The sequence below is a fragment of the Mustela lutreola genome, chromosome 6 (assembly GCF_030435805.1).
Source record: "Mustela lutreola isolate mMusLut2 chromosome 6, mMusLut2.pri, whole genome shotgun sequence".
Lineage (NCBI taxonomy): Eukaryota > Metazoa > Chordata > Mammalia > Carnivora > Mustelidae > Mustela > Mustela lutreola.
In genome coordinates this window covers 135,462,906-135,490,852 of record NC_081295.1, presented here as the reverse complement: position 1 = coordinate 135,490,852, position 27,947 = coordinate 135,462,906, and the positions used below count along the sequence as shown (strand labels likewise).

The 27,947-nt window shown below is 44.6% G+C and overlaps 1 long non-coding RNA gene across 1 annotated transcript in view; it reads right to left on the bottom strand.

The window, feature by feature from the left end:
• Nucleotides 1-2,748: 2,748 nt before the first annotated feature.
• Nucleotides 2,749-27,947, bottom strand: part of LOC131834468 (uncharacterized) — a 31,463-nt gene continuing 6,264 nt past the window's right edge. Inside the window, exons 2-3 of the long non-coding RNA XR_009354890.1 lie at nt 23,198-23,322; nt 2,749-10,694 (exon numbers count right to left, since the gene is read on the bottom strand). This is a non-coding gene — a long non-coding RNA (uncharacterized LOC131834468). The remainder of the gene's footprint in view (nt 10,695-23,197; nt 23,323-27,947) is intronic.

Genomic DNA, 27,947 nt, shown 5'->3' with positions numbered 1-27,947 from the left:
GGGAACTGTGTTTAATTCATTCTGTATACAACTTTTTAAATTTATTCCCCTGGATCTAATAATAGCTATTATTTTTATAGCCAATCATTGTTTTTTTGGTTTTTTTTGTTTGTTTGTTTTGCTTTGTTTCATTCTTCCTAAAATCTTCAACAAATTATGGAAAACTTCTGGCTGTTATTGCTTACCTACATGACCAAACATATCAGATAGCTAACTTAACTATTCCAGTTCTTTTCTAGGCTACATCTCTCCTAAACCTCCAATCTTCCAGCCTCAGGCTGGACCAGGTACACCAACAGTCTGGTTTCAGATTCTCTTGTCTGGAGTCCACCGCTGCTCCCTTGGTGCACCCAGTTTTGGTAGCACTTCCACTAACAACTCCCATGAAATTGGGCATGAGAGTTCAGTATTTTTAGACCATGCATATCTGACAAATGTCTTTACTCTATCCTTCCTCTGGATTGATGAATCAGTAAGTCAAGAATCATTTCTCCCTGGTCCTCTGGCTTTTATTATGGTTTTGAGAAGCCCCCATAAAATTTGGATTCTCTTGCCTTTGTATGGGACCTTCTCTTTCTTCCCTGGAAGCTTTTAGGATCTTCTGTTCCTACTGATGTCTTAGTATCTCTGCACTGGGCCTCAGTTAGGGTGTTTTTTCATTCATTGTGTTGGCTATTTCATGGACATTTTTATCTAGAAAGTTATGCATTTTGTAGTTGAGCTGTATGCTTAAGATTTGCACACTTTATTTTTTCCCTCTTAATTGAACTTCAAAAACAGGAAAGGAGGAGCCTATTTTGGAGCTCAAAAGCTGAAATGTGAACACTTTAGGGGTGCCTGTATGGCTCAGTCTTTTAAGTGTCTGACTCTTGATTTCAGCTGAGGTCATGATCTCAGTGTTGTGAGATCGAGCCCCAGTCGAGTTCCACACTCAGCTCAGAGTCTGCTTGTCCCTCTCCCTCTGCTCCTCCCCCCATTCTCCCTTTCTTTCCCTCTCAAATAAATAAAACTTCTAAATGAATAAAGAAACAAATAGAGAAAAATAAATAAAAATAAAATTTAAATGCTTCATACCTGTGTTCCCTCTCTTGAGGCAGTACATGCTTCTAGAAGAGAGGGCAAAGGCAACAACTGTTTACCAAATTCAGTATCACCAAATTCTATCTTGCCTTCCTTACCTGGTTTATGGATCCTTTCCCTCTCAGGTAGGGGGGTGTTCTTATCCCCATTTTACTGATGAGAAAATCAAGACTCAGAGCATTTAAGTAACATTCCCTAAATCCCAGTGCTAACTCACATTTCAACATGATTTGGAATCTTGCTGACCACAAAGAGAATGCTCTTTGTTTTTACTTATTTATTTATTGGTGGGCATTAAGCCTCCATTTGAGACTGTTAAAAAATACTGAAATTTCATAATTCTTCTGCTTTCTGTGTTAATTTCCTATCCATTTGGAAATATTTAATATCCTGAAAATAACATTTAATGACGTAAATAAATAAGAAAGGTTTTGTGGAGAAATTATAGTAAATTAAGGAGTTTCTGAAACTCAAAGACTTTCACTGGATGTATTTTTTTCTGCCATTGTGGTATATATAAGAAAATGCTAATCATTGAAGAAAGCCAAGCGAATCTATGTGAAACATATATAATCATGCTTTTTGTATGTTTATGTGTTTTTACAAATGGGGTTTACAAAGAAATATAATTACATAAATTATAATTATGTTCTAAATATAATTTATAAATTATAAATAAACCGCCATTTTGGAAGACCATGAATCTTGGGGAGTAGATGATGCTTTTATTCCTAGTCTAATCTGTAAAGTTTAAAACAAAATTGGAGGTAGACAGACACAATTTGGACAGCCTCTGTATGTCCTGTGGATGTCCGTGTTGTCATTGGGACATCTTGAAATCTCCTGACATCAGTTTTCACAGGTCACTTTCAGATCCACGCCATAGCCTCCAATGGACAATTTGTCTTGCAGTCCTCATGTACTCCAACCCCTTCTGTACCACGTATGCAGAACTCAGCCTCTCTTCTGCATTTCCACAGAGACCAACTGACAGGAGACGTGTGTGAATTTGGCACATTTTCCTCAAGTTGTGGAAAAGTTTACATGGCAAAAACACCAAAAACCTTTGTTTGCCTGATATAACACAATCATTCCTTTCTTCATCTTTACCTACAACCAAACTCCTATTCTTTTCTTTTTTTTTTTTTTAATTGAGATATAATTGACCTATAACATTATATTAGTTTCAGGTGGATGCCATCATGATTCGGTGCATGTATACATTGTAAAATGATCACCACAGTGAGGTCTACTTAACTTTCATCACCAAACAGTTACAGTTTTTCTCTTGTGCTGAGACCTTTTAAGATCTACTTTCTTACAAACTTTCAAATATACAGTACTGTATTTTTACCTGCATATGTACTGTCACAATGCTGGACATTATATCCTCGGGACTAACTTACTTTATAACTAGAACTGTGTACCTTTTAACCACATTTGCCCATTTTCCCCACCCCTCACCCCCAACAACCACCAGTTTATTCTCTGTAGCTATGAGCGCAGTTTCTTAATTTTTTTCTTTTTTTTTTTTTTTTTTTGGATTCCACATATAAGTGAGATCATACAAGATTTGTCTTTTCCTTTTTTTTTTTTTTAAGATTTTATTTATTTATTTGACAGCCAGAGATCACAAGTAGACAGAGAGGCAGGCAGAGAGAAAGGAGGAAACAGGCTCCCTGCTGAGCAGAGAGCTTGACGTGGGGCTTGATCCCAGGACCCTGGAATCATGACCTGAGCCGAAGGCAGAGGCGTTAACCCACTGAGCCACCCAGGTGCCCAAGATTTGTCTTTTTCTATCTGGCTTATTTCACTTAGCACAATGCCCTCTAGGTCTATCCGTGTTGCTGCAAATGAAGGATCTCCTTCTTTTTTATGATGGAATAATATTCTGTTGTGTGAAAAAATATATATATCTTTTATTTATCTATTCATCCATTGATTAATTAAAAGCTCATGTTCTTAATTAAAATTCTGGAGTGCTCCCCTGGAGAAGCATAGAAGTGGTCAGGGAGGAAGGAAGGAAGGAGAGGACACCAGCTGGTATCACTTGAAATTATTTTGCTTCCCGTTTTTTGTAGGGAGGTGGTGAATCTCAATCTCCCAGGTAGACTCAAATGAAAATCTAGGCTCCTTGAAGCTAAAGAAAAGTATTTTAAGGTTCCATGTTTTCTCTATAGAATACTGTAGAGATTAGTATTCTATAGAATACCTTTCTAATGGGCTAAAAGGTACAGCATTCTCCTGCCCATTTGGTTCTAAGGTGATATTTTATTGGCACTAACCACTCCTCCAATAACCACAGAGGTGAAAAAAAAAAGTGTCCCGTTGGCTCTCTTTCCTTTAAAAGAACATTTCTCTTGGGGGTTCTGACCTGGCACTCCCCCGTGTAAACATGAACAGTAAACCAACAGCCAAATGGATCCCTGTGGCTTTTCCCCACCGGATGATCTGTGATCCTTTTAGCTGATTCCCACTTAATCGACATAGTTTTTTTCCAATTAGGTGCTATGACAGTCAGCTAAGCATCTTAGTTTCTCTAATGACACAAAGACGTCCAATGAAGAAGGACTACTCATTGCCATAATGGAAATCTGGAGAAAATGGAGGTAAATAGTTCCTTGATAAATGGAATCTTCAGTTGGATTCGCTTTCCACAATTAAATTTGCTGGCTTAGCCCGCTGGTTTCGCAATGCAGTGATTAATGCATTAAACCAATTAAACTCTAAGTCACTTTTCACATTTGTTTGCCTATTTTTTTAGAAGCGCACACACAGAATTAGTCTGAACCAGAGGTGTAATTTATTTGTCTGCAATCTTGAGTCACAGAGTTCCCTTGGGGTATCTTTCCACTGGTTCTTTCTTAATCTCAAAGGAGAATTTTTTTTTTTAAAACATGATTTATTTAGAAACAGGTTTCCCAGCAAAAACTCAAAGTGTTCCACGTTTTCTATTTCAGAGTGTGCTCATATGACTTAAGAAACGTCAGAACTATGCACTCTCTGCTTTTACAGCTCTGAATTGGTATGCGGTGGTGCACGTCGATAACTGTGCTCGCTTCCTCACACAAATCAGAAATGGCCGCCCTCTCGAGATGTGCCTGTCAATATTGGAAAGGTAAAGTGAGAATACAGGAGTGATCGTCTTCACACACCCTTTCAAGTCTATTAAACATCTTTCCAATGTTTTATTTTAATTCCAGTTAACTCCAGTGCCATATTAGTTTCAGGTGTACAATACAGTGATTCAACACTTCCATACCTCACAACACGTGTTGTCTTTAATCCCCATCACCTATTTCACATCCCCCTACTCCTCCCCTCTGGAGTCCATCAGATTGTTGTCTATAATTAAGAGTCTCCTTCTTGCTTTGTCTCTCTCTCTCTTTTTTCTCCTTTGCTTCTTTGTTTTGCTTTTTAAATTCCACATATGAGCGAAGTCATATGGTATTTGTCTTTCCCTGTCTGACATGTTTCACTTAGCATAATGCCCTCTAGCTCTATCCGCGTCCTTGCAAATGGCAAGATTTCATTCTTTTTATGGCTGACTACTACTCCATTGTGTGTGTGTGTGTGTGTGTGTGTGTGTGTGTGTGTGTGTGACATCTTTTTTATCCATTCATCTGTGGATGGACACGTGGGCTGCTTCCAGATCTTGGCTGTTGTAAATAATACTGCTGTAAACATAGGGGTGAATGTATCCCTTTGAGTTTGTGTTTATGCATTCTTTGGGGGAAATACCCAATATTTCAATTGCTGGATCATAACACGGTTTTATTTTTGACTTTTTGAGAAACCTCCATACTGTTTTCCATAGTGGCTATACCAGTTTGCATTTCCAGCAACAGTGAAAGTGGGTTCCTTTCTCTCCACATCCTAACCAACACCGGTTGTTCCTTGCATTGGTGATTTTAGCCATTCTGACAGGTGTGAGGTGAGATCTCATTATAGTTTTGATTTGCATTTCCCTGATCATCAGTGATGAGGAGCCCCTCTTCGCGTGTGTCTTCTTTGGAAAAATGCTTATTCATGTCTTCTGCTCATTTTTAGTTGGATTATTTGGGGTTTGTGTGTTGAGTTGTATAGGCTTTTTAATGTATTTTGGATACTAACCCTTTATCCGATATTTCATTTGCAAATATTTTCTCCCATTCAGTAAACTGCCTTTTAGTTTTGTTGATTGTTTCCTTTGCTGTGCAGAAGCATTTTATTTTGATGAAGTCCAAAAAGTTCGTATTTACTTTTGTTTCCCTTGTCTCAGCAGACATTATCTAGGAAGAAGTTGCCATGGCCAGTGTCAAAAAGGTTACTGCCTCTGTTCTCTTCTAGGATTTTTATGGTTTCACATCTCACATTTCAGTCTTCAGTCCATTTTAAATTTATTTTTGTGTATGGTGTAAGAAAGTGGTCCAGTTTCATTCTTTTGCATGTAGCTGTCCAGTTTTCCCAAAACCATTGTTGATTAGACTTTTTCCTACTGCATATTCTTGCCTTCTTTGTCAAATATTAGTTGGCTATATAATTTTGGGTTTATATCTGGATTTTCTGTCTATTCTATTGATCTATGTGCCCATTTTTGTGCCAGTCTGTGCCTGTTTTAATTACTAGAGCTTTGTAATACAGCCCAAAGTCTGGAAATTGATGCCTCCGGCTCTTCTTTTCTCTTTCCAGATGACTTTGACTATTTAAGGTCTTTTGCAGTTCCATACAAATTTTAAGATTGTTTGTTCTGGTTCTGTGAAAAATGCTTTTGGTATTTGATAGGGATTACATTAAATATATAGATGGCTTTGCATAGTATAGATATTTTAACAATATTTGTTTTCCAACCCATAAGCACAGAATGTATTTCCATTTCTTTGTGTTGTCTTCAATTTCTTTTACCAGTGTTTTATGATTTTTGGGGTACAGATCTTTCACCTCTTTGGTGATATCATAGATATCTTATTATTTGGACTAGAATTATAAATGGACTGTTTTCTTTTTTATTTATTTTTTTAAATTTCTTTTCAGTGTACCAGAATTCATTGTTTATGTACCACACCCAGTGTTCCATGCAATACGTACCCTCCATAATACTCACTACCAGGCTCACCCAACCTCCCACTCCCCACCCCTCCAAAACCCTCAGATTGTTTTTCAGAGTCCTCAGTCTCTTACAGTTCCTCTCCCCCTCCAATTTCCCCCAACGCCCTTTTCCTCTCCATCTCCCCATGTCCTCCATGTTTTTTCCTAGGCTCCTCAAATAAGTGAAACCATATGATAATTGTCTCTTTCTGCTTGGCTTATTTCACTCAGCATAATCTCTTCCAGTCCCATCCATGTTGATACAAAGGTTGGGTATTCATCCTTTCTGATGGATTGTTTTCTTAATTTCTCTTTCTGCTGCTTCATTATTGGTGTATAGAAATGCAACAGATTTCTGTAGATTGATTTTTGAATCCTGAGACTTTACTGAATTTGTGTATCTGTCCAGGGAGTTTTGGGATGGCGTCTTTAGGGTTTTCTATATAGAGTACCATGTCATCTGCAAATAGAGAAAGTTTTCCTTCTTCCTTACTAATTTGGATGCATTTTATTTCTTTTTGTTTTCTGATTGCTGTGGCTAGGACTTGCAGTTCTATGCTGAATACACGTGGTGAGAGTGGACATTCTTGCCTCGTTTCTGACCTTAGGGGAAAAGCTTTCAGGTTTTCCCCCATTAAGGATGATGTTAGCTATGGGATTTAAGTCTATTAAACTTTATGGCGCTGCAGCATTAGATAATGTGTTATCTAAAGTTCAAAAGAAGTTTTCTTCCTAAACATTTACTTGGTTTTTGGCCTTAAGCTAAAAGAAAACCAAAGATATACATAATTATTACAACCCAGATACAAGATCACAGCTTTCTTCTAGAACATTCATGAAACTCCATGGTACATGGCCAAGAAATCATCAGAACTCAAGCTTCAGGCATGCTACTACTTACCATGTAATGGTGGGTGAGCAACTTACCCTCTCTGGGCCTCAGTTTCCTGACATGGGGCTAATACCTGGTTGGGCCACTTCACAAAGTTGTGTTTGGATTCAAACGATTTAAAGCCTGTGGAGGCCCTTTGCAGCATGTGAGGTTGTCCTGCCTCAGTGCATTGTTGTGTGGCTTTTTTATTATTGTTTTAATGTCTCCTTAGTGAGGTCTGCAAGAGAACCATGTGGTGGAGGGAGAAATCATCAGAGTGTCTAAAATTTTACTCTCAACTTTTCATTTCTCTTTCTGTGCATATTTATGGAGCGTGAGATGTGCCTGTGTTTGCTGGGAGGCTTGCTTGCTCAGCATCAGTTCCGACCTTCTTCTGGTTTGTCTTCCTGACCACAAAGCCTGGAAAGTTACAAAACACTGCCCAGATCCCTCGTGGCTAAGCCACCTCAGGTGTTTGAGCTTCGTGTATTGGCCATGTTTCTCACTTCCGTAAACTTGGCTCTTGCACATCTGTCCTACAGGCACAGACTGATGGAACCATAGCCTGGACAACCCAGTGATCTGCTTGAGCCCACTTGTCTTGGCCTCCTGCTTCCCTTGTAGTGCCTCCCTCACCTTCCCCACACACGCCAGGAGGAGTCTTCCTGGTGGGGGGCACTTTCCAGATATAAACCAACCAATCGGAGCCCACACCCCAACCACCCACCTCCTCTGTGGGCTGTCACATTCCAGTCACTGTCCACCTGCCCTTTTCACCCCAGCCAGATGGACAACCAGAGACAGCTCCCATGACCCAGAGCTTGCAGAAAATTTCCAAACTAGCCAATCTGAAGCCTTCTTACTCCACCTCATCTACTTTTTCCTGAAGAAATGACAGGAAAGACTGTTATCCACATTTCCCCTCTCTCCCTCTGCCTCCTGGGCGACCCCGATGCTTCCCATGTGGTCCTGCGTGGTATGCACTTCTCTTGGGATCTGTGAGAAATAAGCTATCCTTTCAGCGGCAATCATTTCCTGATCTGTTGGCCTCGCCCTACCTCCAATTTTCTATTAATACACTGTATTGCAAAGCATCTGCAAATCAGCTGCACTCACAGGAGACCTGGAGTTGAAAGGTTAATTCGGGAGTAGGTGGGATGTGGATTTGCCGGGTCGCCCAGGTGCAATGTAGTTCTGAAGCTACAAGTTCAGAACACAACTTCCTGCTGCTCAGATTTTCTACTGCCGGAGCCAACAATCTTGTGTTTGTGCTTCCTGACCCCACAATGCCCTGAGTGGCAAAGGTAGCAGCTCCCCTGCCAAGCTCTGTCTGCAGTGTGGTCGTGGGGGCCTTGGCCATGTTCCAGTCTAGGCTGTATTCTTCCCACTCTTCATAAACACCCGATTCTCCATATTAAATCTGTTTAGACGTTTGGTTATCTACAACACAACCCTGCCTGATACAATATTTCATAGTAAATGTATCACACAGAATCCTTCAGACAGAAGCCACAGGACTTATGGGATACAGAGAAAGTTTAATTTGTAGAATTATTAAGTAACACAGGACTCACTCCTAAGAAGGGTAGAAAAAATGCTGAAGAACACAGAAGCAGCCAGTGTAGGGGGCAGCCACTGCTTCTTTGGCGGAGGGAGCTCATCCAAGGAAGCAACATGGTTGGACAGGCTTGCCCTCCTCTCACCATGGCTGAGATCTGGACATCATTGCAAGGGTCAGCGGAGGCCTGCTGGGAGGTCAAGAGCTCCCCAAGGGCCACAGGCTGGAGCAGGACACAGCTTGCCCCGGTCCCAGCAAAAATGGCTAGAATGTGTCTTGCTGGGAAGCACCCTAAGGGTGTCAGCAAGACGGGCTGGGAAGTCACCTGGGCCACCAACGAAACATCCTAGAAAGAATGTGCTTTGCCATGTGCTGCTGGTGGGGAAGCTTCCCAAGGGGAGCCAGGGTGTAGGTCCAGGAGGAAAAGACCATGGATCCAGAGAGAAAAGCCCCTTCCTCTTGCTGTGTTATCCCTCTGGGTCCAATCAGGAGAGAGAAACCACAGTTATTTGAAACGAGCAAACTTTCATAAAATAGAATTATTAAGCCATAACGGAGGGATAAGACTAATGAGGGAGTGGCTAGTGAGATGTAGAGAGAACTTTTTAAAAGTACAGGAAGCACAGAGAGAAATAGGAGAAGGAGAAATAGCTCTAGGGCTGAACCAGAGCACCTGAGAAAGCAAGTACACCCCCAGGCGGGCTGGGATCCGCACTCTTCGAGGGAAGTCTTGGCTACGGCTAGGTCAATAGCATACATGTTGCCGTGGTGCCTCACCAGCAGAACTTGCTGGAAACCTGTTCCCTACAGTAGCCCCAGAAAGCTGTTCACGTGTCTCAATGGACGTCCTCCACTGCAAAGCCTCGTGAACAGGCTGCCAGAGGGAATGTGCTGACCTGCAAGTGCCTTGAGCCGCCGTGCACTGTTGGACACAGATCCGGCTCCAGAATCACCAAGCGGCTCAAAGAAGGGAAGATTTGGTGATACGAAGTACTACACTGGTCCTTTTCTTTGGCGTACATTTGAACTATTGTACTCAGCCCTTCCCCGCATGAGGAGGTGAGTAGCCATGGTACCCATCCCTGGATGTGTTCAGTACCCTCCTCTGATTCAGTCATAGTGTCACCGAATAGTGTGTCACCTAAAGGCTAAATGAGAGTGAATTTGTACATGAAGTCATAACGAAAGGAGAAGAGAGAAGAAGATACACAGAAAGATATATGCATCTAAGCAAAGAGAAAAGAGGCAGAGCTACTTTCCGCTCTCCTTTATGTCACCGGTCACAAGGCTGTAAGTGATACCTCGGGCTTCCTTCTTCCACCCGCCATTCTGTGTTTCCCTTGCCTTCAGCCGGAACTGCCACAGGTCATTTACATGACAATTTGAAACTTCATTGGCAAGTGGTCTGAATCCTAATGAGTGTTTCTCTTCTTTTTTTGTGGGGGATGTGAGGGAGAGGTCTGTAGTTTTCTATAAACCTCCACTATGCGGCATGGAAATATTTAGAGTCACCCAAGGAATCCCCTGGGTTCCAGATGTCATCCTCACTCCCTGTTGGGCAGCAGCAACTCAATCTCCCCTCGGTTATTGGGATTGATCCCTCCAGCCAACAGAGTGATCTCTTCTTCTGCCCAGTGGTTAGTGGCATAATAAGCCCCAAATAGCCCAGTGGCAGTCTCAATCATACAACTCAGTGAAACCGTCGTTGTGTCCAACGGTGGGAACATCTCCAACGCAGCAGAGCTCAGAGATGCTGGGACAAGAAGCAAACTTTCTGTGACTGGGTTACTAGTGACAATGGAGAGAAGAGCACCTCTACTTCCATTGCTTGATTCCCAGATTCATGTATCTTAGCAAAGGAGAGACACCCCTTAAGACAGAATCCCATTCTTTTGTGTGTTGTGTCCCAACTGGCATTCCAACTGAGTCTTCATGAAGCTGTTCACCCTTTCATTTCAGCTAGCCAGCTGCTTCCAGGTGATGGAATGTATGGTTAATTTCATGGCAGGAGACCATTACCACATTTCCTTGGCTGTGAAGTGATTTCCTTGATCAGAAGCAATGCTGTGCGGAATACCACGACAGTGAATGAGCCTTTCCAGAGTCCATGGGGGCAGCCTGTCAGAAAGAGCACATCTCAGTAAGGCATAACTGTGTCCTGAATACACTGTCTGTTCCCCTGAGGACGGATCTCTACCCCCTCCATGATGGAAGAGTGCCAACGCCATCACTCTGCCCCAGGGGGTTGGCTCATCTCCTCCAAGGAACGGTGCCATACTGGGGACTCAGTGTTGCTCTCTGCTGCTTAGGCCCTCAGAAAAGTTCCAGCTGTCTAACCTGGAGCCAAAAGATCCAGGGGAGTCTTCCTGATCCCACAACTGCTTGACTGAGACAGAGGTCGAAGCCCCCTTGCCAGATCCTTCCTATAGCTTTTTCCTAGGAACCATTTCTTGGATCTTAGAGCCTATTCTTCCAGGTCTTTCTAAGCATTTAATTACTTGCATCAAATCCTTTCTTTTAACGTTTTCTCCTGTCTGCAATTAAACCTGGTGTGTTATAATGTTTTGTGATTAAATATTTGTACAATCTTATGTGAATATATTTGATATGCCTGATTAGCTTTTTAACTAATGCATAAGCATGATTTAAAATTTTTTAGAGACTTTTACCTAGAGAGTATGCCGTGGTCCCTTGTGGACATTAGGTTTTATGGGACTCCTGGAACACTGGAATAGTTATCAACGGGTTATTTGAACCAAGCTCAAATTTGCTTTAGGCTAATGAAGTATGGAGCAGGGCCCTCTGCCGTGGCCAGTGCTCTTGTGCCCTTCCCTGCCCCCACTACAGGCTGCCTCCTAGGAAAAGTGCACTGAAAGGGCTGCAGCTTCTTCCCCCTCCTCCCCCTCTTATGCCTCCCCCTCCCCCTCCTCCTCCTTCTTCTCCTCCTCCTTCTTTTTCTTTCCAAATCACCCTTAGGTCAAATTTCTTTTTTATGCCTATACCGTCTACTCAGATGAACACCTTAACCTTTGTGATTTTAATAAATGGTCTTCTGGTACAAAAAGTTCCCTTGGCTCTAAATGAAGCCTTTTAAGGTCAGTTTTAGTCTTTTTCCAATTTACAACTTCAGAGGGGCCAGGCTCAGAGACACACGGTGGGCAAGGGAGCCACAGGGTTGCTCAGCCATTTCTCTGCCTCAAAGCTCCCCTCACCACGCCTCTCCATGCCACCTCTGACCACCAGAATGGGCAGAGAGAAGAGAGGAGATGCAGGAAAATGGCTCAGGACAGGTGCCAATGTCACATTGGTGGCCTCTGCAGGTGGCTCTTTCTCCCACAGGTGGCCTCATGGGTCCCTTAGAGACCCCTCCTCCTAAGACCCTCCCAGTGCCCGCCGTGGCCAAGCACAGGCTGTGTCTCCCTGCTTGGCCATGGCCAGCAACCTCTCAGCTGCCACTCTCAGAGGTAGACCCTGTTTTGGCTCTGTCTCTTCCCGTGGCAGGTCTCTGGGGTATGGTCCCATGGGAACAGATGGCACTGGCCACTCTCTCCACCATCCATTCTCCTCATTCCCCTAGTCCTACTGCTGCAGAGGCCGGGTCTCTTCCCTCTGCCCTCCAGGCAGCTCCCACCAGCTCTGCCCTGGGCTTCCTCAGATACTGGGATTTGTGTTCACACCGGTACTCCAAAAGTGACCCTCCCCTGACCTGATGTGAACAGGAAGCGCACCCCTCCCTGACACACAGTGTCTCCCAGCCCCTCCTCAGAAGCCCTCATTCCCCACCAGGCTCTTCCGATCAGTCCAAACCCTGAAAGCCTGAGATGGGCAGAGCCAGCAGGGCTGAAAAACACCTGTCCTCTCTTCTCAGAGAGGGGTTGGCTCTTCTCATAAGAGCTTGTCCCTAGTTTTTGTTGTTGTGTCTGTGTTTGACTGGGTTTTGGTTTGGGTGGTGCTTTTATTTTGTTGTTCTGGTATGGGCCCAGAAAAAAGAAAGAAATAGGAAAAGCAACATTTCAAGGTTACATAAGAATCTTCCTCTCCTGGCTCAAAAATGCATTCAGGTTCTTCAAATACGTATTGTTCTAATAATTCTTAGAGGTCAGCAGGCTCACATGTTAGTATTAGACCCATTTTTCCGTTAAGAAAACCAAGGCCAAGTGAGCTCAGGGGCTTACCTGCAGGGGCCACACAGGGAGTTCTTTCTCCCCGAGGTTCCTTGGAATTCAACATTTTCCCATAATTGAATCACCTATACCCACAGAAGAGCAGTGCCCTTCCATGTCAGATCACATCTGGGTAGCATTATAATGACACGACCCACACTAGAAACGGGTCGTCAGCCAACGTTGCTCATAGACCTGGTATATGGGGCACGTTGCTGCTGGTGGTGACATTTCTCATTCATTTGTATCCCATGACAGCTGATGTCACCATCACCCTTAACACCTAGATCACAGGGGCCTGAATCCCTAACCTAGAATTTATCCAAGTTCAGTGCCATTGCCGGGGTTTCTCCTGGTTTCCTCTGGCCCTGAGCCCACACACTCCTCAGGTGAACTCAGTCTGTGGTGTATCCCACCCCACAGGCAGCTCCCACAGGGCCCTGTGTGGACCCAGCCCTTCCTGGATCCCCCCCAAAGAAACAGCACACGCACAGACTCTGTGTCCCCAACGCGTTTCCTGAAGACGTGAGGAGAGGGAGGAAGTTTTCATCAGAATAAAGTCAGTGTTCCCCCTTTCCACATGTTCTTTCAGCTCCTCCAAGACCAGGCAGTGCGGACCAGCCGCATCTTCCCCAGGCTGCCCCCGGAGCCGCACCAGATCCCCAGGACAGCTCAGCTCCCTTCTCCCCACCCTCACCCCCATTTCCATCATTCCTCCTCTTCCTATTCTATTTTGTCAATCTCTCCAGCTCTCCCAGCCCTGATGCCCAGATCAGCTCTGAGCTCTTCTGGGCAAATCCAAATCAAGATCCTTGGCCGAAGTACAGGAGAGCCTTTTTCATTAATAGCACAACATTCCGTGTTTACTCTTGTTTACTAACACGTCCTTTAAGAGAATCCAAACTCCGTCAAAAACAGACCGATTTGATTTCAAACAGCAATTTCTTTTCTTTTCTTTTTTTTAATATGCCATATTTATTGAAGAGCAGTGCCCTTTCCAACCCCCAGGTTGGAAAGACGTTACATTCCAAGCTGGTTAGACTGATGAGAGCATTTTAAATCAAGCAAATGAAGATTTCCAATCCGTGGGACCCCTATTCCCAGCCACTAATACAGAGTAGCGGAATTTGCTTAAATACTGCACAGGTCAGCTTTCTCTTTGTCAAGAGGGGACAGCTAACATCAAATGATCTTGAAGGAGTGATGAAGATGTTCAGGACAGACAGAATAAAAAAAGGGTTTAAGAAAGTAAATTTCCTGGGCCTCCAGACTACACACGTGTGCAGGTCTCCCTCTCAGCGGAATCAGACCCTACAGATTGATCCCGCTTCCCTAGTCATTCCTTATCTCCCCCTGTGCCTCTCAGTGGACTATCTGAACACTTGCTGCTGGGGCGTCCATCTCTCATGATCCAGAAACAGTTTCTTCAGTTTTGTCGGAAATCAGCCTCTCCCCAAAGCCCCCAAATGGGTTTCTCAAATTTGCACATTTTTGGTGTCAGTTTTCCCAATAGACCCCAGACCTCACTAATCTGCAATGGTCATTCCACAAGACAGATTTTCTTTCCTGTGTAGCTCTCAAAGCATGCCTTCTCCTCTTTCCAAAAAAAAAAAAAAAAAAAAAAAAAATCCGATCCTGTCTAAGCCAACTCGTACACTGTTTCTTCTTTTCAATCCTGGTTTCTTTTCCCCTCTCAGTCAAGCATTTATCTCTACTCTAAGGCTAATGGTCTCAAATTAGTTCCAAGTATTCTATTTAAGTCACTTTTTAAATAGCAATAATGGAATTGGAATGTAGCTTTTACCAGGAGGAGGAGGAGGAGAAGTTGAGGAGGAGGAAGAGGAAGAGGAAGAAGAAGAAGAACAGAAAGCAAAAAGGAAGGAAGGAAGGAAATGTCAAGAAACTGGGCATTAAGGCAGTCCAGTTTTGAGTCACACCAGAGTCCTTTTCTCTCTCACAGACACAATTTCCATCCCAAAAGGCTTTCTCCGTCAGTGATGTATTGCTTTCAGGTTAGCTTTGCGTGGAAAACAAGTAATTTAGGGGCACCATAAAAGCTTATTGATTACCAATGGTCCACTCTGTGGTAGGTACTTAGGCAAGGAGAAAGAAGGAAAAATATAAATACGCCCCAAGTTGACTTCTGCAGAAAGAAGTGGACCAAACACCAATATGGCACCTTCCCAGCCCAGATCATTTCTTGCACTCATTAAAATTCAAAAGCAGTGATCCAAGCGTGTCCTGGAGGAAACTTTCCAGAGTCTCGCTAATGGATCTCTGGAGCCTCCCTCTCCGTCTCCAGCAAAGGCTCTCTGAGGGAAGACAGGGAGGAGAGGCAGCTGCTGACAAAACTGAAGCAGGCTTCAGAATCACCTCCAAGGCCTGGGAAACCACAGCTCGCTCAGCCCCACCTCCCAAGGTCAGGGACAGCCCAGCCACTGGCATTTCTAACCAGCTCCCGGTGATGCCGCTGCTGCTGACCCAGAGATCACTGAGAACCATCGGTTACAAAGCAGGAAACTAGAGTGGTTAAGAACATAGACTCGGCAAGTCAGACTGCCCCGGATCCAAACCCTTTCTCCACCTTCACTCTGTGGCCCCGGGCAATTACTTTTTGGTACCTCAGTGTCCTCCCCTATAAAAAGGGAATTAGGGCTACAATCCTACTGCATAACATTGTCAAGAGAACTGAATACATTTACATGGGTAAAGTACTTAGAACAAACCCGGCACATGGTAAGAACCATGTACAAACATTAGCTAATATTATATATTTTTTAATTTAGACGATCACATTGTTTGGTGATCCCGGTCGGGCCCAGAGTAAGCAAATCTGCTCTGCCAAAGGTCTTGTACGTGAGCCCACTTTCTCCTCTCAGCTCTTTGCTGTCAGACTGAGACTAGTCAACCCATAACTGGGCCTCAGTTTCCTAAGCCATAAAATGGGATGGTCGGAGAATTGGTTTCAAGGTTCTTGTTAATAGAAACACAAAGCGATTTCTGTAGCACTTTGAATGTCCATAGGTTGTAAACTGCACCCCGTCACACCTTCTTTTTTAACTTTCCAGTGTAGCAGGTGTCTGGGTCCTGTACTGGTTAGAGAGGCTGACAGTGTGTGAACTTGCTCTTCCCATCTCTTTCCCCGGCTGTCTCCTGCCTCCCCGCTCAGTTGTGGCAGAAGGAAAAAGAAGGGAAAAGGAGCTGAGCTGGAGGCTGCACAGGCGCCTCCCAAAACCCTCAGGGCAGCCCTAGGGGCAGGTGGCATTGTCCCATTTTGCAGATGGAGAAAGTGAGCCAAGGCAGGTAGTAAGGGCATAGAGTTACCCAGCTGGGAGGTGACAAAGCTGCAGTCTGAGCTCTGGTCCGAGGCCTCACAGAGATGCTGAGGGGTGGAGAGGCAGGGGTACAAATAGGCTCAAACAAACATACCAGAATGCCCCAGCAGGTCCAACGAAACAGCAGAACTCTTGACATGTGGCCACCAAACTAGTTCTCAGCGGCTATTTGACGCAATCATCCCAGCTTCCATCACTCAACCAGGGGCGGCCACATCCCTCATCTCTGCCCCAAAAGCTCCACAGGAGAACATGGGGTGACCAGCTGCACCTCCTGTAAGTCCTTCTGCACAGCTGTTACCCTGCCTGTGGTCAGGAAACTCACCACTCCAAGCCCATGCATCTCCCCCACCCTCCCCGGGGAATTAGTCATCCTTGAAAGCCTGGCCCTCACCACCCCTCCAGGGGATTTCTGCGGCCTGCACCCTCACCATGCGGTGACCCTCCCACCTTCCCTCCCCCCCACCATCCCCAGCATCCCAAATGTTGTCACTGTAGCATCCAAGACACTTTACAGCATGCTTTCCTTCCCCTACCTGGCCCCTCTTATGGGCTCAATTGCATCCCACACACACAATTCACACGTGAAACCCTAACCCCAAAAAGGAAGTAAGGGTTAAATGAGGTCATTAGCATGGGCTTCAAACCAGCATAACTGGTATCCTCAAAAGAAGGGGATCAGGACCCAGACACATGGAAGACTATGTGAGGACCAAGGGAGAAGGTGGGATCTACAAGCCGAGAGAGGCCACAAGGAACCAACCCCGCTGACACCTTGATCTTGGACTTCCAGCCTCTAGACCATGAAGAACTAAATTTCTGTTGTTTAAGCCACCCAGCTTATGGTATTTGTTACAGCAGCCCCAGCAGACTAATACCCCACTCCCTAAAACTAAGAAACACCTCATCTTAGAGATTAGACTGTTCCTCCCAGAAGCTCTGATGCCCATGATTGTCCCTCATTCCTGGGAGACCTTCGGTAAATGGATGTTGACTAAATCAATGGGCGTGTCCATATATACACACACACATATATATACACTGCCCTGATGTTTCAGTAAAGCCCTATTATGTCCCCCACCTGATATAAGAGACCTGTGAGATAAACAGGCCCCTCCCCTCTGCCCAGAGCTACGCTTGCAAAAACAACAGGTAAAAGGGATTGGCTGAAAACACAGGTGTTACTTCTGCTGACTGCAGGGACAATTTTAAAAGAGCAGTCCCTGACCCCCAGAAGCTGGCCTGGCCATGCTATTTTACTGAACGTAAACCTTGGTTGGCACAGGGCAGCAACCCCAGATGTCACTCTGAAGCCAAAATAAGATGAGACAAAGCAAGGCCACTTCATAATTTCATCTAAGCTCACACAAAACCAGGTCACTGTACCACCCACAAAAATACTCCCCCAAAGGCCCCTATATGGGCTGAAATGAGTGACTTCTACTTTGCCAATTATAGCTTTAGGTTATCTTAGTCCCCCCTCTCTGTAAAGATTTATTGAGGTGCCCAAGGATTTGCTCCCACAGTCTGACATCATCCAACCTCCAACCAATCTCTAAAGCCAATCCTGGCTTCCTTCTCATGCAACCAAATCCCCAATGCTATAACAGACCCTTTTCAACACTGAGATCCTCAGGTTCTTCACAGTGAGGTCCTCACTGCAGCTAGTAATGAACCCTGCTTGTCCAAGTGTAAGTGTGTTCCTGGGGTCTTGGGCCTCAGCCCCTTGACAATGCTGTTCAGTTGACTTTTGTGTGATGCAGTGAGATACGTTAAAAAGCCAAAATTTTAAGAAGGGTGTCAAGAGGAAGATAAAGTAGAGCCATCGAAGATTAAGAAGAGAGCTTTGGCAATTTCCAAAAAGAGAGACAGGTTTGAGAGGCATATTAAAGAACGTTGCCTCCATGGGGTAACCTTTCTCCCACCTCTCAACAAAACCTGCAGTAGTGTCGGTACCATTTGCTAAACTCTTAAAACTGGGCCTCAGGTTGGGACAGAGAGGGGCCGAGTCTTATAATACCTGGCTGAAGAAATTGGACTATAAGCAGATACCTTAAGAAAGATGAGCTGTACCCAATAGATAGATATACCCAAAGCTATCTATTGGGTTACCCAAGACTTCCTCTCCACCACTCTGCAAAGGTCTACAGAGCAATCTGATGATGACAAGAATAATTTATACAGTGCACTGGCCATGGTGGGTGCTCGAGGCTGATTAAGGGACATCTGTCCAACCGTTCTAGGAAACCCTTCAGCCTTCTAAGAAAGCTGATCATGGGACCCACCACTACTCTACCCACAGCTGATGGAATTAGCGCTGGGCTTCTGGACGCTGGGCAGCCAATCTACAGGCTGGCTAGTGGTCCATGAAGTGGTCCTGACCTGAGCATTTGGGGAACAAGGAATGACAGTGGCAGATGGATAGATTCTGGTCCTTTTGTGGGCAGTTTTTATGTAAATTAGACAGAAGACAGCACGAGTGAATCCCTTATTTGTAGGACTGCTCTCTAACAAAGTACCACAAACTGGCTTCACAGGAATGTCTTGTCTCTTCATTTGTGGAGACCAGAAATCAGAGATCAAGGTACTGGGAAGAGTGGTTCTTCCTAAGGGCTGTGAGGGAAGAATCTACTCCAGGCTTCTCTCCTGGGCTTGTAGAAGGACATCCCCACGTTCATACAATGTTCTTTCTGCATGTATTTCTCTGTATCTTTTTATAAGGACATCAGCCATATTGGATTAGCACCCACTCTGATGATGCAGGAAATGACTTCCTCTGTAAAGGCCCTGTCTTCAAATAAGGTCACACTCTGAGGGGCTGGAAGTTGGGATTTGGACATAGGAATTTGGGGGAATATAATTCAGCCTGTAACAGTGAGTGAGTGGATACCCAAGCAGACATTTGAAAAACATCATTTTGGGGGAGCCTGGGTGGGCCAGTCAGTTAAGTGTCTGACTCCGAATTTTGGCTCAGGTCATGATCTCAGGGTCATGAGATCCAGCCCCAGGACAGGGTCTATACTCAGCAGAGAGTTTCCTTCTCTCCGTCTACCTCTCCCTCTGCTCCCCCACCCCACCCCCTCTCACACGCACATGTTCTCTCTCTCTCTCTCTTTCTTAAATAGATAACTAAATCTTTGAAAGACATTATCTTGTACAGTTCCTTTCAAAGTGCAATATGCCCAAGAGTCATCTGATGACCTTGTTAAATACTGATTCTGATTTAGTCAATCTTGGGTGGCCCCTAGGATTCTGTATTTTTTTAATTTATTTTTATTTATTTTTTAAAAAGATTTTATTTGTTCATTAAAGAAAGAGAGAGCATGATCAGGGGGAGAGGCAGAGGCAGAGGGAGAAGCAGACTCCCCACTAAGCAGAGAGCCCGACATAGGGCTTGATCCCAGGACCCTGGGACCATAACCTGAGCTGAAGAAAGATGTTCAACAGACTGAGCCAACCAAGTGCCCGGGATTCTGTATTTTTAAAGCCAATGGCAAGATGATGCAGATGCTGATGGTGGTGGTCTATGAACCACACAATGAATGTATGGTTCCTCTCCTAGGATCACATTCTCCTTTTGAAGAGGACTTGCTGATGCATGAGTAAGACTGGCCAATTCTCAACAGTTCCTGTGTTCTGTGAACTCAGGGCAGCAGTCCTCGACCTTCACAGCACATTGCACCCACCTTGGGAGCTTGAACAAAGTCCTTGTGGTCCACCTCCCAGAGATCCAGATTTGTCTGGGATGGGCTTGGGATTTTTTTAAAAAGTCCTCCAGGTATTTCTACCATTGCTTTCCATGGCATCCTTTCCACAGGTCATATATTTACATTTTAACAGGTGCACTGGTTCAGTAAGTGACCCTAATTGTGAGAATTTCAGCCACTAATTTCAACAGTGAGAAAATATCTGTAGACAGAGAAGTTCTTCCAATAATAGAATGAGGTCATTTTAGTGCTTCATGAGATCATCCTTGCCTGAAGTATAGGGGGCTGAGACATAGGCTATCTTGTCAGTTCCCTTATTTAGAACAGAGACATTTACTCATTTTCTAAGAATGCACTAAGTTGTGCTCAAGGCGAGAACTAGCTCCCAACCTATAAACACCTATAATCCTCAAAGGACAGGAAATACTCTTTCCGTTGTTGGTGCTTTAACAGAATGAGGATGTCTGGATGGAAGTGGACCTTCTGCCACCGGTTCTCTAGGGACCATGACCCAGTAGAACAGTCCCAAGACCAGGTTCTTGAAAATCATCAAATATTAGCCTATGTAGTCCTATTAGTTTGGCAGTAGAGGCAAGAAGCTGAAATCTGGGGAAATTTAAAAATGGCATTTCCAAGGAGAATGACTTAGAAAAATCATGTAGAATTTGAAACAAAGAAAATGTACCCCCATGAGCGTCTTTGTCCAAGTGTGCAACATTTGAGCACTGAGTCCCGAACACTGTATTATTTAGAACGCACATCCCACGCTCTGCCGTTAACCGCCTACTGACTACTGTCTCTTCCTGTGATCATAAGTCCCTTCTTGTCAGGCCATGTTATCTGGATCAGAGAGTCTCCAGTACCCAGCACAATGTCTAGCACATGGCAACAAGACAGGAGGGCGGGTGTCTGCAAGGTCCCTGCTCTATTTGAGCCCCCAGCGCACAGAGGAGCTCAAGAAGTATTTGATGAATGAGCCTCAGGTCACTGAGGACCCCAAACTCAAGTTCTCCCTCTCCAGAGGCATGCCCTATCCTGTAACTTTTCAGATGATTTCATTTACGCAGATGGATGCAGCTTTAGCAGGAGACAGAATGGAAAGGGTGGGAGCTGGCTGCTTTGAGAGGCAGGGATGGTGAGTCATCTTTGAGCTTGACCTTCCCTTTGCCCCTGAAGACAGTCTAGATTCCCACAGCCTGGCCACCTCGTTTACTGTCTACCACTGAGATCTGAGAGTCCAGAATCCAAGCTGCCTTTCCATACGGTGGTGCTTCTTTAGAAGATGACTGAAGTGTCCTTGTTGACAGCTCCTCTGTCTTCCATTTCAACTGCTTCCCACGCAGTTCTGCCCTGATGCTCCCAGCCTTGCCCTCAAGTGACCCTGAAAGCTGTCTTTTTCCAAATGAGGACCCAGCGCACTTTTGCCACAGGCAAGCACCCTCGGGCCAGGACTGTGCATCCTAAATAAATTCAAAATAGCTCTGCTGATATTTTGGAAACTGATTAGTAACCTGGCGTTCGCTCAAGTCAGCTCGTAAGTTAACATCTATTCATGTCAATCAACTAGTAGCTATGGACTATCAGTCAGGAGTTCAGGACCCTGCTAGGTCAAAAGAAAGCAGAAAAGCATTTTTCTGGGGGTCCCGACCAGAAAAATTTTCCCCCTTACCTGGGGAGGCTGGGTAATGATGAGGAAGCTAGGTGCTTCACTGTGCAGCGTAGGTGTGGAAGGTAAGAGCAGCTGGAGGATGGGGACATGACTGGGAACCGAGGCAGGGGGAGGAGGTGGGGTTGGGACTGGAGCAGGGGAAGCATCGAAAGGGGGGAATCATGGGGTGTGAGGATGACATGGGCACAAAGGCTCAGAGGCAGAAAGTCAAGCTGTCTCAGGGCACCTCCAAGAGGCCGGCCTGCCCGGAACGGCATGTGCGTATGTGCCGGGACAATTGGTCGGCTGGTCCCAGTGGATGTGGATGTGCAAAGCCTTGATGAACGAAGCAAGGCGAGTGATTCAGAGAGACCAGTGAGGAGGCAGAATAGGAGCAAGCAGAGGCCAGAGGGACACTGATCAGAGAGGAGCAGGGCAGCCATTAGGAGGTGACAGGCTGACCTGGGGTAGCGGGCTGGGGATGGGAACAAAAGGACAACTTCAAGGTGAGAATGGCAGGATCTGGTCCAAAGGACGGAGAAAACAGAGGCTTTCGGTAAGAGAGGTAAAAAGTCGTGACTGCTAGGTCAGACGTTTAGGACAAATTCTCGTGATGTGAAAATGAGCTGAAGAGTTATTTTCTAAAATTTTTTTATTCTTTTGAAAAATTGTGTTAAAATAGATAGGACATAAAATTTGCCATTTTAATCATTGTTCAAGCATGCAGTTCAGTGGCATCAAGGACATTCACAGTGTTGTATAACTATCACCCCTTCCCCATGCATGGCCAGAACCTTATCATCTTCCCAACATGAACCTCTCTACCCGTTAATCACTAACTCTCCCCTCGCCCCCCCAGTCCCTGGCAACCTCCTTCTACTTTCTGTCTCTACGAATTTGATTGCTTTGGGAACCTCGTATGAGGGGAACTATCCAGTACTCGTCTGTTTGTGTCTGGCGTAGTTTGCTTAGAACGATGTCTTCAAGATCTAACCCACATTGCAGCACATAACAGAATGTCCTTTCTTTATAGGGCTGAGTCATATTCCACGGTATGTAGAGACCACATTTCCTTTGTCCACTCATCCCTTAATCGACATCTGAGTTGCTTCCACTCCTGGGATACTATGGGATACTATGGATAGCACTACCGGGACCAGAGTTGTATATCTGTTCGAGTCCTGACTTCCAATTTCTCCCTCCACTCATGCTTTCCTGTAAGCGAACCAAATTACTTCTTCAACATTTTGCTTAGGAATCTCCTCTGTGAAATACCCAGTTTTATGGCTTGCGAGTTTCACCTTCCACAGAACAAGAGAACACAGCTCAGCCAAGTTTTTTACCACTCGAGGAAGAATATTCTTTCCTCCGGTTTCCAGTAACACATTCCTCATCCCTGCCCATATTTCTACCAACATTGTGCCCACGGTGATACACAAATCCTCCAAGATGACAGATGCCTTCTTTCCAGCTCTTCTCTTCCCTTCTCTTTTCTCCTCTCTTCCTGACACCTCACCAGGTTCACTTTAACATCCATGTTTCTACCAACAGTCATGCCACGACAACCTAGGCCTCTTTGCTGGGATGCACCTTGAAATTCTTCCAGCCCCTCCCCAACACTCAGTTCCAAGGCCACTTCCACATTTTGGGGGGTTCGTCACAGTAGCACACCCATTTGTGGTACAAAAATCTGCATTAGTCGGCTCTGGCTGCCAAATAAAATGCCATAGACCATGTGGCTTAAGCATTAGAAATGTTATTTTCTCACAGTTCTGGAGGCTGGAAGTCCAAGATCAAGGTGCTGGCAAATTCGGCTCCTGGCAAGAGCTCTCTTCCTGACTTGTAGACAGTCACCTTCTTGCTACACCCTCATATGGCCTTTTCTCTGCACACCTGTAGAGAGAGAGAGAGAGAGAGAGAGAGATCGATCTGGTGTCTCTTCCTCTTATGGAAGAAACATCTTCTTCCTCTTCCTCTTAAACCAGTTCTGTTCGATTAGGGTCCTACTCTCATGAGCCCATTGAACCTTAATTACCTTCCTAAATGCCCCGTCTCCAAATACAACCACACTAGGGTTAGGGCATCAGCATAGGAAACTAGTTCCACAGTTCCGTCCATATAGCATCTATCTGTTTAGGGGACCTGATGGAATGAGCACTGGACTTGGATCAGGTCAACTTCGGCTCTCATCCTGGCCCTACCTCCTCAAGAAGCCATTTAACCACAATAAGTCTCAGTTTTGTTGTCGAGGGGAAAGCAGGACCTTTCCCCAGACTTGTATAAAGGTTTAAATCCAGTCCTGCTGGTAGAAGGCACTTCAGTGTCCTGCACACTTAAAGAATTCCTGGCCATGGCCTCCCCGGCCCCCATACGTGGTCTAACAAACAACCAAAGCCCATCTCCAGCCTCACTCCTGGGGGACACCCTTCATACTGACCTCTAAGCCTGCTAAATGCAGGAAGAGTAGCATCCTCTTTTTTGGGTATTTTTGGGGGGGTACTTTGTTTTAGAATAGAGACCGAGGTTAGAAAATACTGTGTTGCAAAGGAGTCTCCAAAGTGTTCAGTCTCTGCTCGGCCTGATGGGGTGGCAGGGCCCGCCTGGGGCATAGGGGGAGAAGCCACACTTACCCAGAGTACCCAAGGCTTGGCTGTCAGTCACTGGGTTCTTGTGTTTTTCATTTCCTAGGTTCTCAGTAACCCTACTAACACTCTCCAGTATGGGGATTTGCTGTCCAAGGACATGAAACCATGATATCAGAAGGTACTGAGCACCGTTTAATGATGAAACCACAAACTGACATCCTTGAATCCTTCATATTCCCAGAAACGAGCACGGAGCCTTATATTAAGTGAGTGATGAGTGAATTCCCGCACACACGCACAAGGCACTACAAAGAAGTAGTGCTAGGTTTCATGCCTCAAGCATCATATCTTGCATTACAAAGCAAACATAACAGAAGACTGCCACACGTCATCTCAGACAAGACAAACACTTAAGATAATTAAACCAATAAATAGTTAAAAGTAGATTTACCTATGTTGACACGCATCTCACTTCTGTATGCTCTAAGAGTACTTTTGCCATTCTGTCATTGAGGATTTCCAGTGTAGTATTATAATTACATAATTCTATTTTGTCTTTCTCATTAGACAATAAACTCCTTGAAGCCAGCAGCCCTTCCTAATCTGTGCTCCCACAGCCTGGTACATAGTCTCCCACATCATCAGTGTTGAACTTGGGACAGATGACTCAACAGATAAATGGTGGGGGAGGGGAGTATCAAGCTTCCAGAGCTTGAGATGCCAATCATGGCTTCCTTTTCTCATTTCTTTCTCCGTTATACCATCACCTAAGGGTACCACAGTGGCACTGTCTGATTTATTCTGGTCTTTGTGTCTGCAAACGCATACATTAGCTGGGTTTTTAAAAAGAGGTGGCTATTCAAAAGCCTGGAATTAGATATTATTTTGGATGCTCGCAGAGCTAATTATGGGATTTTAAAAGATGCCCTTATCCTGAACAGGAATTGGGATATTTCCTATTTTTTAATGTAAAACATGAAGTAAACATAATTCACTGTCATTTTTAATGTCCTGGTACATTTCAGAGATCCACTTAAGATAAATGATTTCCAAATGCCTGATCAGTCTGGTTTGAAAGCCTCTATGGAATTAATGTTCTATAATGTATTCAAATCATTTTAAATCCAGGCCCTGCTTTGATTTTGTTTTTCATTGCCATCATTGATAGAAGTACAAGTTCACATAAATAGGACATTGCCAATGGGATGTGCTCTGCCCCAGCCATTAATTCCAGGGCTCGTTTTCTAGCTCAGCCCCGATGAGCAGAGAAGTTGCAAGACAAGCCACTGGAAATGTTTATCGTGACACATAAGTAGTCGGGCAGGATAGAGGTGGAGGAGTGTAAGTCTGTGTGTGTGTTGTGTGTGTGTGTGTGTGTGTGTGTGTGTTTTCAGCTTCAGATACTCACACCCAGAGGAAAGATTTTGAAATCTGTCAGATATAACAGAAAAGAGTTTTTAAAATAGATACATGTGGTTAAAACTCAGAACAAGTGAAAACATGGATTTAAAAATTTGTACATTAAAAAGACATTCTCCTACCTCTTATTTAGTAATTGTTCGTGTGTCTCTTCAGCATTCCTTTGTGCACATGGGGATATATTTTATTTCTCCCCAGAAAAGATGATTATAAAGGAGGAATGCAAATTGCAAACAATGCTTATTAGGTATTGACAACATGCTCAAAGTGTTCACTTAATCCTCAAATTAATTCTAGGGGGTAAGGATTCTTATTTTCCCCACTTTATAGATACAGAAACTGAGGCAAGTACAAAGTGAATTAGGGACTTTGCCCAAGCAAGTGGAGAGGCAGGATTTGAACCAGGCGGGTGGGAGATCCTAATGTCTGCCCTCTTTCCATTCAGGCAGAGAGAATAATCTGCAAAATTTCTGTTCTCTTCAAGAGGAGAAACTATTTCAGAATCAAATAAACCATTGCTCCTCAGGTATTAGAAGAGAGGCCAATGAGCTCCTTGGAATATAAAGGTAGAGTAGCAAAGACTGTCCCCAGCCAGAGAGCCATGGAGGAGTCGTCACTGACACAGGTTGTCTCAGTGCCTATGAGAGAGACCCATGCTCCTTTGAGGCATGTCTAAGATGTGGTAGAAATGTAGACCAAGCCACCCAGTCCTTCTGTCTACTCCAAGATGAAGTCCAAATCCACTGTAGTATCAGGACCTAGCTAGCAGTGAATTTGTGTACCCAGCACTTGGGGAGGTCTCTCACATGTGAGATGCTGAATGAATGGATGCCCAGAATGAGAAATGGAACAATTCACTAATCCATTAAAAGAATGATTGACAACCATGATAGGCCAGATGCTAGGCTAGAATACGGGGATGCTGGGCAGGAATATGGGGATGACTAGGACTTGTTTCTGCCTCAAGGTGTGGACAATTTAGAGCAGAGCACAAGAAGACACTCAGGGCACTGTGATGTGGCATTACAAATGATGTGGTGAGGGTACGTACACATGGAGGTACAAAGATGACCGCTGTGTCTGCAGGAAGTTGTAGGTATATAGGTGGGAAACAAAGTCCACCCAGATGATTCATCAAAAAGTGTGGGTAGGATTAATGGGAAATGGGGGGTTGCGGTATAACAAAAAAATGTATTTGGTCTTTGTCCCCAATTCCTGGCACAGATCTAAAATTCTTGGCATTTCCTGATGATGAGAGTTATTCATAATGAGCCCCTTTTGACCATACCTGAGTTTACAATAATGATGCATTAGCATAGTTGCTAATTGGTGGGTACCTAGACAACTTTAGGATGGTGTTGGTCCGCAGAGGAATCACCATGTGACCAGAGAGCTAGAACTTTCAGCCCCGTTCTCTGACCTCCTAGGAGAGGAGAGAGCCTGGAGGTTAAGTTCAACCATCATTGGCCATCAACGGCCAATCAATCATGTCAAAGTAATGAAACCTCCACAAAACCTCCAAACAACAATGCTCAGGGGAGTGTCCTAGTTGGTGAACATAGAGATGTGTTGGGAGGAGGGCACACCTCACCTCCACGGGAATGGAAGTGCTTGCATTGAGGACTTCTGAAGACCTTGCCCTCCACATCTCTTCCATTTGGCCATTTCAAACTCCCTCTGAGTTATATACTTTATAATAAAACTTCAATTGTAAGCATAGTGCTTTCCAGAGTTTTGTGAGTCATTCTGGTAAGTTATCAAACCTGAGGGTGCATTGTGGGAACCTTGGAATTTGTAGCCAAGTTGGACAGAAGTATGGATCACCTGGAGGCCTAAGATTTGCAGCTGGCATCTGAAGTGGGGGCAGTCTTGTGGGGCTGAGTGCCTTAGTCTGCGCTCACTCCGGGTGATCAATATCAAGATTGAGCTGAATTATGGGACTTCCAGTTGGTGTCAGAAAAATGGAGAATTGTTGAAAGGACATAGGGGTGCTGAGGCACCCAGAGTCTGGCAGCAGAGAGAAGCTGTTGCCACCCCTCAACCTGTTAGGACAAGGAGAAATAAGAGTGGGACCCAGAGAGAATAGGATGAGAAGAGGCCCCTCGGGCAGGGGCCTTCATCGTGTGCAGGGCTGGAGCTGAAGATTCTGAGGGGGGTTAGAGGATTCTCCCACCTACCACTGAGTACCAGCCAAAGACCCTGGAAGTGGGCGACACACTTAAAAACCTAAAGAAGATTAAGAAGTAAAATGGACTGCATTAAGACTTGCCTTTATTTCTATGGAGAAGAACTTACCAACCTTTTCGAGCAAACCATACCTGGGCAGTAACTATGGTAAGGAGACATCATTGTACTAATAATTCAGAGAACAGTTAGGAAAAACTGCAGCCAAGTTTACCCAAAATGCTGTATTGATTCTTCTCAACTGATCCCTATCGTTTGCAAAATCCTGAGTTAGCACTACTTTATGATTTCTTAAATAATATCTAAAAAAAACCCAACAACAATAGAAGA